The sequence below is a fragment of the Stegodyphus dumicola genome, chromosome 8, assembly GCF_044657685.1.
Source record: "Stegodyphus dumicola isolate Sdum_Otavi_A_Nest chromosome 8, ASM4465768v1".
Taxonomy (NCBI): Eukaryota; Metazoa; Arthropoda; class Arachnida; order Araneae; family Eresidae; genus Stegodyphus; species Stegodyphus dumicola.
The window spans coordinates 25,029,753-25,046,577 of record NC_140775.1 but is presented as its reverse complement, the minus strand read 5'-3'; the positions used below and the strand labels follow the sequence as shown (position 1 = coordinate 25,046,577).

General features: G+C 33.1%; 1 long non-coding RNA gene across 1 annotated transcript in view; it reads right to left on the bottom strand.

Annotated features, from left to right (window-relative positions):
• Positions 1 to 16,825, bottom strand: part of LOC118181059 (uncharacterized) — a 56,408-nt gene that overhangs the window by 26,553 nt on the left and 13,030 nt on the right. The window contains exon 2 of the long non-coding RNA XR_004756810.2: positions 152 to 416. This is a non-coding gene — a long non-coding RNA (uncharacterized LOC118181059). The remainder of the gene's footprint in view (positions 1 to 151; positions 417 to 16,825) is intronic.

Here is a 16,825-nt window from a genome sequence, read left to right as displayed (position 1 = left end):
CTTTAGTAGAATAGATTCATGAGCTCTAGAAACACTACAGCCCTTTCCATCACGCTAATTTTTAAAGTTGGAGTTTTAACAAAGAAATGGTAGGCAGTCTAATCAGGCCTAGGGAAGTGCACAGGTAAAATTTTGTAAAGATATCACTTACCTTTTTAATTCTGTGAATTTGCCCGAAACGGGCTCACGGAATGAATAGAGCTTCGAAAAAGAGTGCTAAGGCGAGAACTGCTAGGAAGCGCGTAAGAGAGTACATTTTGAAGAAAGTGACATCACATTTGAAAAAATACAACCAAACACTGTATGTTTTGTGCATGTGCCAGGATCCGTATCAGATTCACTATCTGAAGGCAATTCGTGTAGCAGTTTCAGTGCTTCAGAAATGGTCAGCCTTCTCCGATCCATTTGCAAAATAACTAAAAATCAGAAAAAAAAACTAACATTATATCTACAATTAGAAAATATAAACTATAAAATAAAATTAAATAAACATCTACTAATCAAAACTATCGAAACGTAGAGATAACAAAACAAACTGAGAGGTAACCAAAGTTAAAGAAAAACGTTAACTGCTCTAGTGAAAAACTAAAGAGCTAAGTGATAAAATTAACCTTGACGTTCAGAAAACTCCCTAATACTTTCTTAGTTGTTGATAACCAAGCCTCCCTCCACCCCAAAACAAACACGAAATGAAACACAGATGTGGACCCAGCTTTCTATTGTGAATGAGCTCACCGGAGAACTGCAGTGAAATAAAGATACATTTGTTGGTTTCGTCCTAGAGTCTCCGTTATCCCGCTCTGGGCACACCAGATGTTTGCCGTTTGATTTAGGCAAAATTTCAAGGTAAAAATTTTAAACTAATATAGAATAAGGAGATAAGCATAAGTCAAGAAAATAACATAGAAATTTCTTTTCAAACAATTCCTTTTATAACCTAAAAAAAAAATCTGAAAGATTTCTTTGAATGAGGGTCTTTAAAAACTAAACATGGCTAAAATATATGGACTGTTTTGTGTTGTGCTGCCATCTAGTATAAATGAAGAAGATTCAGAGTAACCAATACTAACCTATAATTCACTTTCCATTAAATTTTCCTGTATATACAAAGGGAATTTTTTAGGTGTGCCCAGATTGGGCACACCATGCCGCAAAGGGAAAGCGGAATAATCTTCTTGTCTCAAACTGTAGACATACAAAGCCAGAAGAAGTGTTTAAATAGCCCTTTTATTTGTAACACAAAGAAGTAACACTGACCCAACTTGGGCTTACACAAGTCAACATTTCTGGCTTAAACAAGTAATGTCGAACTAAAATCAAAATATAGTAAGATTAGCCTAACGGCTTACCGGATATGATAACGCTCAGGAAGGCTCTGATTTGTAGAAAATCAGCGAGACAAGTCTGATGGCTTAAAGCACTCAAGGCGACAGAATCAAATCGTTATTTAGTCGCGGCATAAACGGGACCTCAAGTAGATAAAACGATAAAATTCTCAAGTAGGCAGAACACACTGTAAAATCAACTTGCGAAACCTTCGCTTAAATAGTATTTCTTTCTTCGTCAATCTGAATAAACGCGCGCTATCTCATTTACATTGTGGCATGGAAAGCGTGGATGAAAAAGGAGACAGACAGAAAAGTTATTTTAATTCAAAAATAAGTATTAGTCAAAAATAAATAGATAAATTTTCACAAGATGAATACAGATTCTGCGTACAGCATCGTGATGGACTATTAGTGTGTGGAGCTACCCAAGTGAATAAGCGTTTCAACCAGCATTCGTCATAGTCATACGACTCCATCACCTGGCGTGCTGGTATGGACTATCATTTGGGTATATATCCCTGTCACCTCTGGTTCCTTAGCCGGTAATACATGCAGCACTCGTTACATTTCTGACACATTATAGACCATGGCTGTGCCTTATTTTCAAGGCCGCTTGACGCCATCCTTAAACACACGACGACATGTTCCCCACACTGTCCTGACGTTCCTGAATAGGAAGGTGTTCGGCTGACCTGACCAGCAGGTCCTCGATATCTCTTACCAGTTGAGAACATCTGTCATGGATTGTCGAGAGACTGGCACACCACCACTCGCCAGTAATGACGACTGATGAACTCTGGCATTAGGGCTGAAGCGGAATGCAATGAAATTCTATCATCAAACCTAAATTCGACTGGATGTCCAGCCGAATTACAGCCAATGTTGTTGCTATGGCAGTTCTTTGTACTGAATTCTGCACGCTGTGAGCCCAAAACTACATGCAAATTCCAATTTTGCAAATAACTTTAGATTTGATATTTCAGGGTAGGCTTTACGATTTAAAGAGTGAAAACTTAAAAAAATGTATAAAAAGGAGATTCAAATCCCAGAAAAGAGATTTAAAATAGAATAATTTCATAAAGAGGAACCCTGAATAAAAATCAAAAATAAAGAAGTCTAAGGAATAAAATAGAAAATAGTAAGATGAACATTTTATCTTTTTTATATTTTATTTATTTATTTATTTGTTTTACTTTTATTTTAGATGCCTATGTATTTTGTATATTTCCAGCTTGCGTAAACAGAGATTCGTTAATGCATTAACTTTAATGCATTAAGTACTTACTTTTGAAAATTTAGCTCAGTTGCCTGATCATGAATGTTTCGTACAAGTGAGTCTAAATTGAAATATTCATAAAGTTCAAATAAAAAAATTAATTAAATGAACCTTTTATCAACTAAGGGCAGTTAGCCTAAAAAGAGATGTTTTTCAATTTCTTTACTCATTTTGGGCACATGTAAAACGATTCCAGTTTATTACATTTCATTTATTAGAATCATGAAAATGCGCCTGAATCAGAATTGTGGAAACAGTTTATTAGTGTAATATCACACTGTCTTATAGTCAAGGAATAAATCTCTGAATATGAGATTTTTAAAGATGAGGCACAATTATTATACGTTTTTCCCACATTAGGTAAATTTGATATTAAGCGATGTGATTTAATTTGATCATGTATAAAGTTTGTATCAGACGTAAAATAAATTATTGATAGATACAATCGAATTTTATTATTTTAATTTTTAAATTTAAACAAATTTTAATTAAACAAATTTTTTAAATTATTATTTTTTAGCTCAAATAAATGTATAGAAATTTAAGAGGCATTCTAATTAGTTTTTGGTTGATATTTTTGACCGTGAATCTATGCTTGAATTTCTATCAATTACTTGCCTGCCTATTTAGTCTTAAAAGCGTTTCCTGATTTGTTCTACAGCGAATAAATCTGTATCAACTAAATATAATAAAAATAAACGTAAAAAGCAACTTATTCAAAAATTAGGAAACATATACTAAAAACGAAAATTTATTTTAGTTTTCTGGTTCTGAAAGGTTTCCTCCTGAAGACCCATCGAATACCAACAGCCGATTAAAAATATTTCTCTCTGGAATAAAAACGGTCCAGTTTAAAGTTTAAATTTGCTTTTGTTTAGCCTTTAAAGCGTGTAGTCCATCTTACTTACTCAGAATCTTTGAAGCAAAAATTTAGAAGGGAAGAAAACGTAATAAAAGGCAATAGATTTTCAAAGGCATTTTTCAGAGATCCGTGAAAGAATAAGCCGATTGTTCAAAAGTTAAGTTTGAAATAAGCGGCGTTTTTAAAAGCAGTACATAAAAATAAGCAGACAGGAAAGAATCAAAGAATATTTTCATGACTATGTTCATTGAAATACGATTTATTTTCACTAAAGCTTTCCAGTTGATTAATCTTAACATTTTGAGGAGACGAAAAGCTATTTTTTAATTAGAATCCTGAAAAATAAAGCTTAAATTGGTGTTAATGTTGCAAAACAATCTTTACAAACTTCAAGGCTGATAAAATTCTCTTTGTTTCCAGGAAAATGCGTATTTTAATAATGAAAAGCCTATAATTAATGAAAACTTCTTGCTTCTTAAATAACAAGTTACTATATGTCTTCATTGTTTTGATTTTGAAAGTTTTCTATATCATTAGCAGCAAGGTTGAATTTTACCTATTTTAAATTGGTTATGGCTTCGACCCTCTTTCCAATATCTTTCCAATTGGCGCTAAGTGTTTTTAATAGGCTTTAAGTCTAGCGGTCAATTCCAAGAATGAACTCCACTATTATCTTTTACTTTTATACAATATTTATTTTACTGAGATAAAATTAAAGGCCTTTTACTAAGTCCCTATTTTTGTTGATTATTGGTAATCATTTCTTGTATACGGTAATTTTTTAGAAATAGATTCACACTTTGCAATGATTTTACCTGCCGTTCGTATCATTAAACAATAAAGGATCAGTATGTTTGTATGTACGTATGCTCCTCGCACAGTGGAAGATTGCAGCATCTAGAGCGACCAAAATTTGAACACGCATAATTTTCATCTTAATATGCACTCTTCGAAGTCTGAGTTTTGAATTCCAGATTTGTTTTTTAATTTATTTCATATTCTGCGCAAATTTAATGACATTTTTGTTAACAAACTTGACTATTTAAAATTAATACGCAGACACTCAACAAAGCGTAAGATTTAATCAGAAAACTCAGTTTAAAAGAAATGTGCTGCCACTCGATGAAATAAAATTCTTTTGTCTTTCACGCATCATTAGGAAAGCGTAAAATACTTCTTTTTTATTTCAGTTTTAATCTATCTGTTGCTGAATAGCAAACTAACCAATTTAAAAAATAAAGGCAGGTTTTCATCTCTATTATCATGAATACTGACCGGGCTCATGAAGTTGTAATAACTCATTAAAATCCTTATATATATAAATGTGTACTCTTGTGGAAATCCAAAATTGGAATTTATAATTAATTAAATTAAAATTGATAATTAATTCAAGATTAATAAAAGTGAATCTAAACAATTAACACAAGAAAGTCGTTGTTGGTTCCACAGAAGACCCAACTTTTCAAGGGGAATCGGAGTCTCTCTTTACAATCACCAACAAATCATAAGGATCACGTTTCTTCTTTTCACAGTGATAGCGCAGGATATTACGTTTTAGGTCCTTTTAAAATAATTTTTAAAATTCCTTAGTTATAAGGATTTCTCCTTGTATTTCTTTAAAAATTACGTATATATATATATATATATATATCAAAGATAGAAGAAAATATATTAATTTATCATAATAATTGGCTAATACTTGCACAAAAGCTGCAAAGTAATAAAATAATAATTTATTTATTCATGGGTTATTGAGATATATATATATATATATATACTCAATAATCTATGAATAAATAAATTATTATATTAATTTAAGTGCGTAGGAGAATCCCGGTACTTTTAACTTCTGGCGGTAGACATGGTCGAGGGTGGATATTTTGATGTTCTGCAGCTTGAAAGTCTGCGTAGTTGGATAGATGGATACATAAACCAAAACTAGATTCTTTTATTTTCACACATATCAAATAATTTCTTAGTAGATAAGATGCTTCTAGATCGTAAGCAATTACAATAATTTTTATATACACGTTACGTCATCTTAGAATAAGGAGGGCATAGCAGCATAAAGTTGTTTGCATGGCGGAAGCTAGGAAAAAGAATAAAGTAGTTGCTTGCGAAGCGTATTTATACTAGCAAAAGTACAGCTAATCTGTGATTGGTTAATTTAAGGTTGTTATGTAACATGGATCTCAAATTTGGCAGAACAGGTGAACTTAGGCGGGTGAAAACCAAATTTAGAATAGTTAATTTTGAGGTCGCGAACTATTTTTTAGAGCAGTCATTGTATTTTGTTTTATCTTAAAGATATATATATATATATATTATTAATATTGTTCAGCAACTGCCTTGTTTTGATTTCAATTTAATTTTAACTTTAGATGCTTTAAGTTTAATGTACTTCAATTCTGCAGTAAGAGCGCAGGACTGGTTAAAAGTTTTGTTTTAAATTTTTGGCATATTACTATGTTTCTTTATATATATACATATATATATACACACATTACCTATTAAATTCGCTGACTAATAAAATCAACCGCATACTATGCTCAAATCTCAAGAAACCAAAACAAATATCTAATCAATAGGGAAACCGCCGTTTATTGAATTCATCTCCACCGCTTATAAAACTCAGATCGATAAAAGACCCATTCTTCAGTTCTTAAACAGCGTACTTAAATCTATCAAATCTATTCATACATTTAACGTATAGAGTACCGTAGCTTATCCATCGTTTATGTTTGTAATGCTTGAATAAAATTGATTTAATTGAAATTTTTCTACCTCTCTCCCCACTTAGTCCTTTAAAAATATTCTCTTTAAGATGCACATATTGTATTCACTGAGATATCTTTAAAAGTTCAAGAAATGCTTTTATCATTTCAATCTTTGAACAATCTTTGAGTGGAAAGGGAGTGGTACCTGCAGACTGACACTTAAACAAAACAACAGGCAGTTAGATGTATTTTTTATCTTTATAAATGTTCATAAGCAAATTTCTCGCAAAATAAATATTTTAGCTTTAAGTATTCATAAATATATTGCTTACGTAGACACAATCAGCACTATATATCAGCAAGAATTTTGGTGTAAAGGCACTAACATCTCTGGCAAATGATTAGTTTGAAGTGTAGTAATCTAACTGCCCTAAAACGTGAACGATAATTCTTCTTACATATGTCGTCGTTTCTATCCTTTTCGAAATTACCTTTCAGAAGTGCATTTCGTAGTAGAAATAACTTAAAAGCTACAAATCTATGAAACTTGTCCACACTAGGCCATTTTTGCCCTGAAAGATGCCAAGAAGGTGAATTGAAGTAAAAGAACTTTGCTCTTGGAAGAAGAGTTTGAGTAGCTCGTTATGCACCTTATGGGAGTAATGAAAATTCTACTTCTTTGGTCAGGGCCACCAATTTATGATGCTCAAGAATTCTTTCTGGATAGCTCCCAAAAGAGACCTATTCTTAAGCGATGAAACTTTATTTTTATAAGGATGGTTTAGGTTTTCAAAGTATTTTGGTTTCTATGAGCTGCAGTTATAAAATCATCCTCATTTTACATTTATATGGAAAACTAAAAGATTTTCTAGGGTGGAAGAACCGTAAACACCAATCAAATGGGAGAGTAATTACTACTAAAGACAAACGAAATTGCACTTGTGAGTTTTCGATTTCTTCATTAGGTTTTATGTACAGGAAGTGGCAAAGAATAACATATCTCAGTTGCTGAGTTAATGGATTTAGAAGTTTAGGAATTAGGCTTACTCTAATAACCTATACAAACCAGTCTGATACTCGATTCATCTTTGAAACATTTTAATAGATACAGTGACTCACATTTGTTTTCAGGCATGCGTATCTTTGAAATTTATTTGCATAGGTCTTGTAATAAGTATTGAAAAAAGAGATTCCAAATCAGAGATTTTTAATATATTATTTTTTCTCTATAATAAGAAATGCTTATTACTGACAATAAAATAATTTATTTAAAACGTTTTAACTAGTAACTTATATAATAATTCTGACACTCGAAGGTTTTTGTTGAGATATTTTGGAAGGCAATGTTCCTATTCATATATTTTTTGTTGTTAAGTAAAAACAAATTCGCAAGTGCTATTAACCGTATTTGGATTTTGTTATTTATTCACGAAAATATATTAACAGTTCTCTATCTGAAACAAACGTAGCAGAATGCTACAAATAAAGACAAGTTCTGCTCTGAATTTAACTATTTGCGATTCTGAAGTATTCTTTTATGCAAAATGTTCAGCTATCTTTGATGTATTAAAATGATAGAAATTTTTGTATTCTGTTTGATTCTTCTCAGGAATAAATCCTGATTCCTTCGGGTTTGCATCGAGCGTGGAACTGTTCATAATTCACTGAAGTCTGGAACACGCTCCAATCAAACCCGAAGGAATCAGGATTTGTTCCTGAGAAGAATCAAACAAAATACAATAGCGCTATGAAGCTTGAAGCTGATTTAGAAGAACAGCTTGCAATAACCGTTAACACTGAAACTGTTAGAAGAGTCATAGAGCACGTATGGATACCATGGGTGTTAGCGAGAAGAAAGTTCTTCGTCGACAAAAAATACAAGGAAAATACGCTTAGCTTTCGTGGAATCTATGGTACAGAAATATTTATCATATTGAACAATGTTCTATTTGTGGATGCGTCAAAACTCAATACACTTGAATCCGATGGACGAATTGTTGTAAGGCAATAGCCAAATGAAGAATTGAATCATAAAAATTTCTTGCCTGCTGTTAAGCATCAAGATGGAAGCAAAATTATCTGGGTAGCTTTCTGTGCCTTTGAGAGAGGATGTTATAATAATGAAATGACCAAATGATTTAATTAATTTTAAAATGTAAAATGATTTAATTAATTTTAAAATGATGTAGAAAATAATATGGATTAATGGAAATTAAAAGCATTTGCAAGAAAACTTGGAATGCAAAATATATTAAAGTTCTATCAGGATAATGATCCTAAGCATATAGCCCTAAATATTTGCTTATGGTTATTACACAGCTATCCTGAATTATTGAAACTCTTATTCTTCGAACTTTAACGAACATGTATGGTCTGAGTTGGAGAAAGGTGTATGTAATCGTCCATTTTTTTTAAAGCTGTACTAAAAGCATTAACGGAGAATGGAACAGAATAGGATAGTCTTACTCGAAACATTTATTAAACCCATGCTAAAGCGCGTGAAAAGCCCAATGTTAGCTAATGGATATCTAAAGGAGTATTGAAATATCCCGTTATTTTAATTAAACTGCTTCAAATCGTCTGAACCTATGCGAGTTCATTTTCAAACAATTTTAATATTTTTAACAGTAATTTCGAGTAACATTTTTAAAAATAATTAAAAACATCAATATTATACGTGAAAGAAAAACAAAGTCATTTCGCTAATATTTAGTAACCGTTATCTTCAAATAAACCTAAACTAGTATCCCTAAACACACATGAGCTACTGTATGTGTGTTATAGCTATCCTTAAATCATACTTCTGATCATTCCAGCGCTTGCACTCAGCATGATCGTACATCAAACAACGGATCAAATTACACAAGTTTATAGTTAAATACCTATCTATCTTAACGATCGCAATAAATTTTATATTTGAAAGTAATAGAAAAGAATGAATGCTTAAACAAATATCTCTTCATTTAAACTCCAATAACTGCTTTGTTTCTGATCATAATGACAAAGCTTTCGAAAATACTCGAAAGAAATACTATTTTAAATATTAAGATAGACTTTTAGATCATTCTCGTATCTGAATATACTGGAAAAGGATTGACATTTTTATTTAAGTCACTTCATAGTTTTCCGTTGCGGATTAGTAATGCATTGCATAGAATTTATAAACAAAGGAATTATATTTGCGAAAGAACGCAATATCCTTCTCAGAGTATTAAAAACATTCATTTCAGAGACAACTAAAAACTAAAGATTGTTAGACTAAAGGAGCGTTAGCTGAGAAGAGCTATTAGTCTCAAAACGGGATTTTGCGTTGAATCACTTGTATGGCTAAATAACATTTCAAATTGTTGCCACCAAATATTATAGTCCTGTAATATTTTAAAGGAAATTAAATAAAAGAGAATGTGCATGAATGTAGGTATGTTCTTCGCATTGTGAAAAAACGATGGTACGTAGAACCATCAAATTTTGAATAATGAAATAATCCACATTAACATGAGTGCCTGGAAGCCCGAATTTTGACTTTCGAATTCGTTTTATTATTATTTCACATTTTGTAAAACGAATTTTTGATTGACAAACTCAAAGATTTCCAAGCGAGCAATGGCAACATTGTAAGGAAAAAAAATATTTGTATCTCCAAGCGGCGAGACTGTTTATCGGAAATTCTAAAGATAAGATGCTGTTTTTATATATTTTGCGATATTTCTGTTGAATTAATTTTATTTGGTTTAAATGCGAAGAACATGATATTTAATAAATGAAGTTAACACATAAAAAGTAAGTAAAAGTCACAAAAAAATTTTCGTTAGCAAGCTTACTAAGAAAACTGAATAGCAAAACGTTGGAAAAACGCTACTTTGGCCGCAATATTAAATCTAAAAACTTTCAGACTTTTCTTTTATTTGTTGTTAATTATTTATTTTGCTTTTATTTACATGGGCAGCGCTTATTTTTATTTGCGTTTTATATACATATGCAAGAATTTATTTTTATTATTTATGAGTACTTTGGATTTTTCAGATTTGCATTGCTCATCATGTTTTTTCCAACATTTAAGACAAAGCAAATAAATGCCCTGAAGATGTATTATCATATTTTTCCTCAGCGATGTGTCTTCTATTTATTTTGCTCACATACCAAGTTCGAAATTATTTATTTTACGCACATACATTTACATGTCATCATCTCATTGAATATAGCATTTCTAATATTTATATATCGAGCTGATAGCCATACATTTTAGATGTAGTCCACGGCCTTAGAGCGTATTTTTAGCCTAGTATCCGCCACCTTTTCTTTCGTTCATTGAAACAAAATCGCTGCTCTTCATTCATAATGTAGATTATTTTTTCCTTTCATGCTTTTTGTTTTAATAATTCGAGTTTTGTAAATCGCCAGGAACCGCATATTTGTTCCGTAACACAAGTAGAATGTAGGTTATACACTCTCGCGAGGAATATTCTAACATCTGTACGAAAAGCGATTGGATATGATGATAGAGAAGCATGCTATAGATATCTGCGTAAAAGGGAGACATACATTCGTGGAGGAGTTTATGAGCCAGACAGGTTCTTATTTATGTTACACATGTGGTAAAGCAATAAAACGGTACTATTGTAAGGATCTTAAGTTTTACTAACGTTTATTTTATTTTAAATCTTTACTATCACTTCTTATTTTCTACTTCCGGCCAGAATTATAAGCGTGAAGGAGTTTATGCAAAGTTGTCTGGCGAACGCCAAGTATTTAAGTGTGGCCTTTTTGCCAAGAGAGAGAGAGGAAGCAGTGAGTTCGAAGCAGGCCGCTTACCTTAGAAGTTACGCAGTTGCTATTTGCCTTCCAGGCCAGAGGTTTTAATCCTCTTGATAAATTAAACGTATTGTAGTGTTCACAGTCTCTGTGCTACATACGCTTCCTGTTATTATAACGCCAATCTTATTCTAAAGTTAAATTAGAGTTTAGTTTTATTTTTATACCTTTTACGTTAGACCCCGAGTGGAGGGTCATTGTATTCCGAAGTACGGAAGTCATTGTATATAAAGAAAAATAAAGGGTCTTGTATACCCTTCGTCTGTATCCTGTCTACTTACTACAATTAGTGAACATAGCTTTAGTAAGCTCTCTGTTCCTAGTCAGGTCATTGTATGTTTCCGAAGAAGGTTAGAAGAAACATTGAACCTGATACTATCATTAATCTAGTCTCCGGAATTTGAGTCTAGTGTTCAGCAGTCTAATCCACTTCGATGTGTCGAATATTTTTCTCTGTCATGTTTAGTATATTCTCGAAGATGGTTGCCATGCCTAATGTTTTTTTTTTCTTTTTAAATTGGAATGATTTGCCGTCGATTACACATGCAGAAGCCATTAGACATTTCAGACCAGGAAAGAAGAAAACATATCTTGGCTGGATTCGAAACGGAGTCTTCTAGTGGTTTGCTAAACACTTATACCACGAGAAAACAAATGGAATAAAGCGTAAACATTCTTACATTCTTTACCATTTTCTTTTCTCCGCCGGAGGGGCAGCCGGCTCGCTTAGAAAAGATGCTTGTCGACCTGTTTAAGTCCCTTCGACAACTAAAATTTCTTCTTAGTGCCTTAGATCAAGCTTCCCAAAGTCTTATCTTTGCAAGGTAAAGCGTAAGAAAAATAAAATAAAATAAAATAGAAAATGGGAGTTATAAAGGAAATAACCTTTTGAAGGGGGAATGGCAACACTGTTCTGGCTATGAAGCGTTGTCACTGTGTGCAAACCAATGCTTACCATTTAGAAAGTGACTGATCATTTATAAAGTTCTTCCCCATTTAAAAAGCAACTGGCGAGTGTTACGAGACTCAGTCGACTAGACAGATACAAATGGTGACGAATTATCGTTTATGATATTTTATTACGTACGTCAGTGAACATACGTATAATACTTCGATGCAAGAAGCATGAAAAGTCACGCGTGCCCTCATCAAGATTCGAACCATGGATCTTCCAGTGCTAGCTAGATATGTTATTTTCTTATATTATGAAGAGACACACAGGGACTGCAGTAATCCTTTAAACATTGCAAAGTCACGAATCTGTATTTTTTCTAGTAATCTTTTACACACTCTGTACTATTTCTGTGCATTTTACATTTTGGTAAGAAAAACGACATACATTCTATGTGAAAACAATTATGAAGAAGGCATAAATCGAATTTCCTAAGTGCGTGCTATGCTTTAAATTCATTTTGTAAGAAACACAATTTTTCAGTTTTCTGCTGCTGATGATGTCTATAGAAGTCTGTTAATTAGCGTGCTTCCTAGCAGGAAAGTTTCAAGGATAAATGGCTCCAACAAAAGTCTCTATTGTACTCTAAGTGTACTCATTCCTTTTTCTAGCAAAACCTTTCTAGCTGAAATTTTTATGGCAAGAAAAAAGTAGAGAAAATGAATAACCGAAATGATCGAAACGTGTTCCCGAAAAACGGAAATACAGAATTTGGAATAGTTCTAGAAGAAATAACTGCATCTCATAAAAGAAAATATTTTCTTTGAACTTCTGTTTCAATTCATAGATTGCAAACAAACGAAAAACTTTTCCTGCAACCGGAATTTTACATAAAATAAATAAACTACCTAAATTTTTAGTGATAAAATAAAAAATGCACATAAGTGTTACAATTGCAAAAACAGTTGAAGATGTATTTTTATAAAGCAGACACCGTTATTTTTAAAACATCGTTTCCTCACTTATTTTGGTATGTCCACAGTTATATTCATTATTTTAATATTATATAAGCCATTTGGTCATTTCATTATTTTTAACGGTATACCATATAGTTCTTCAATTGAGAAGTTTCTGAAATGCCAGAGTTTTAGGAAACAACTTAGTGGGAGTTTTTAAGAACAAAACAATAACACAAAAAAGCTAACTTCTAAGTTTTTTAAGTTTTTGCGTTTTATAGTTTCAGTTCACTACATATTGTATATAAGTTTGGTAGAAGTAATACTAAAATCCATTCGGTATGACTAATTTATAACGTATTAACATTATGCATATAAATTTCTGCAGTTACGCTAACGTTCTGGCTTGTAAGATTCAGTACTTAGGAATATGTGGATTAAAAAGCCGATTAAGAGGCATTGAATAATTCGATTGTCTTATTATTTGACTTATTCAGTACAATACGGTCAATGCTATATCATTCACATGACTGAAAACAGTAGAAAATCTTCAGAGACATTCCTCTCACTAAGCAGAGATCGTTAGCTTTGTCAATATAGCTCTTATTTAGACGGAAAAAAAAACTGTTTATCGATTGACTTCAAAGCTTGGTATTTTACAAGTGAAAGTTCGCGGAAATGCAAAATAAATAAATAAATAAAAGTAAAATAAAAACTCAATCTTCATTAAAAATTGTAAAATGCAGAAAAACTTAAAACATCGCATGCATTTAGACCAAATGCAATTCACATCTCACATGAGGTGTAGAAAAACCTCTTCTGAGCTTCCATCTCTCTTCCATCTAACAAGCACTCCAACTTCTGCGTGAAGCACTCTAGCTTCTGTTACATTCACTAAGGTAAAAGCAGACGCTTTGATAAAGTTGAACTGATCTGCAAAGAAACTGAAGTCAGTCTACTCGCGGAGGAGCAGTAAAGTCTCCGAACACTGGTAGATCGTCTCGGGTTCGAGTCTGGGCAACCGAGCTAGCTGAATGGGAGATTGTGTGGTTTTGACCATGTGTAACGTGGGCAAGAACCAGTTTTCCTTAAAACGTCCTCCACGAAGGCTTCCCTTCCCATAGGCAGATACCTAACAGACATTGAAAGCAACAAATTATTGTTAATATATGTTAATTATTATTTTTAATTTCTTCATTTATTCACTGCCCAAACCTCTTGTTTAAACCAAAACTGTAGCAGCTCAGCAGAGAAATGAAGAAAGTTTTTGGAATTTTGCGAAATCGTGGAGTATTCTGACACTGTCAGAAGAACATTGAATCACTTTAGAGTAGGTTATTTAACCTTTTTAGGCCGGGGCTTTGGTAGCAGTAAAAGCTATCAAAGGACGGGGAATCTTGAACCGAATGCTTTCCCTCTTTAAGATATCACCTCCTATTTGCAACAAAGATTCTTGTGTATAGTTTAATGGATTCTCAGAGGGGTGCATCTATGTCGCAAAAGGAAGACCTTTGAAAGAGATAAGTGGTTAAAACCCTAGGGACGTCAAATTTGACAATTCACCCCACTTTTCTGCTGGAAAATGGGGAAAAAGACATGGCCACTAAAGTGGACAACCCCGTCTTTTCAAAGAGAGTACTCTATAGCCACTATAATGGCCATCCCGTCTTCAAAAGGTTAAATATAGCAAAGCCCTCGAGGGTTCTATGTATGATTAGGGGAAAAGAATACATTCCTAGAGGGCTTATTCAAATGCACATAGGGAAAAGCATGAAATCCCAATATAACTATTATGTTCGCCTAGATCTGAATCCAAGTCGAACTACTATTATTCAATGGTCTTAATTATTTGACCACTGTTAGGGCTGAATTAGCTTAGGAAAGAGTGGCATAAATGTATATGCTAGTTATGTGAAAGAATTAAGTGAAAAGTGAACTACCGAAATATATTTTGTGAGTAATTTCGAAGTGTTTGACAAAGATGATTATTCTGATGCCATTTATATAAAATTGCACTACTTGTTATAGTGCTTGTTTAAGATGCTGGATCATAAAACAAGGTAATTATAGGAATATGTCAAATGAAAATCAATGAGCGAATGCTTAATAGAGTGGGAAGCGCAAGAGAATTCGGAAGAAGAGGACATAGCGAAAAAAATGCCAAAAACCGTTCTATAAAAGTGTTAGAAAATCTGTTCTTCCAAACTAATGCAACTGTATTAGAGGTCACTAAACCAGAACGATGAAAACTTCAAGAAAGATAAATGAAAGAATATTTACAATGCTGTCATGATGAAATTTAAGAAAGGTGGAAAATTAGACTACACTGATGAATGAGTTTTCTCAAACTATCTCTACAAAAGCTTTAACCTTACGATCAGCCATTCAGCAGCATCGACAACCTACTAGCCTTGATAACGATTTTGATAATAATTCCAGAACTACTGCGACTTCTTAGAATTACAAGAAGTTTCACTAAACTTTCTTTTTAATCAGTCATTATGCTTATAAGTGTTTCATGTTATATTAAAGAAATGAAAGTTACATGATATTTGTTACATTATAACTTTCCTAAATTTTCTTTCGGTATTCAGAATACGTCCAATCAGATTTGTGTTCAAGTTAACAAATTAAAAACAGAAATTTCAGCAAAAGACGTCTCTTTCGCTTATCGATCAATTCTCTGAACGATCGAAACTCAGGAGCAAAGCTCGATCTTTAGCTGAGGAGTATTATGATTGAATTGCTATAAAATAATAAAGGTGTCTTTTAAATAGAGTTTTTACATTTAGAGGAGATTTCTGTTCTGAGCTAAGAATTTAATTGTTGGCCAGAATGAGCTAACTACCTAGAGTGTATTAAGGATTTGAGCCCGGATACGGGAAGGACGTTTAACGATAAAACATCATTCATGGCAGCAGAATATCTTTAATCTATAGCTTTTGCTATTATTTACTATCCAATACAGGCATCTGCGTTTGCAGTGATGAAAGAAGGTAACGTGTGAAACACGACTAGCATCACCTCGTATTTACAGATACCACTCAGATATAATCTCTTACGCGAATACCCCTGTGTTAACTGGTAATGGCAATTTAAATAGTATGTTCTTTGCAACAGATATTGAGTATTCCGTAATTTACAACTTTGTAAGTAATAATGCTTTTAATCGTACCATCCTTCTAACACGACACATAACTACAGTACAATTGGCTCCATTCCTGGTATTATCTTACCATCATTTCTTTCAGAGGTCAGCAATATGTTAATGTCATTTAATTATTAAATGCCTTTAGCGAAATCTTTTAACAATATTTGTATCGTTATATTACGTCACATCTCGCAGTCGTACATTTTTCATCCACATGGTTTGGCAAGTTTTGTTTTAACACAAAACCCAAGATCTTTGACCTCTCTTCCCCAAGGCCTAGCAAATAACCAGTTCCGAAAGTGCTGCTCTTCGGAAAAGTTAAAACTTTAATCTTTTTTTTTAATTTAATCAAGCCGCTCCTCCATAGTGTTTGGCGATGCTGGCTGCCCCATCATTCGTCCCGGCTCAAATTTCAGATAAGTTTTGTATGTTTGTACGTATATACAGGGTGACTCTAAAGGTCGTTGCCAAACTTAACATCCTCGTCTGTCGTACCATGACAAAGAAGATTTACATAGAAACTTGCGTCCGAAAATGCGAACGGCAACCGACAGAGGGCAGTATTCGCAGGCTTACGGGACAAAGAGAAGCTTGATCATTTCAGGTAAGGACTTTGTAGGAGAACGCTGAATAGATTTACTAACTCAAAACTGGCCGATATACTTTACGTGTAAGGCACCGTGAATGGAAATGGACGAGTCGCGGCACAGATATGCTTTGAGATCTTCCCAAACAGAAGTCAGCCAAATCGGGCTTTGTTTGGACAATTCCATCGCAGATTGCGTGACGCAGCAACGTTGTACCATAAACGTTTGAGCTGCTTGGCCCTTA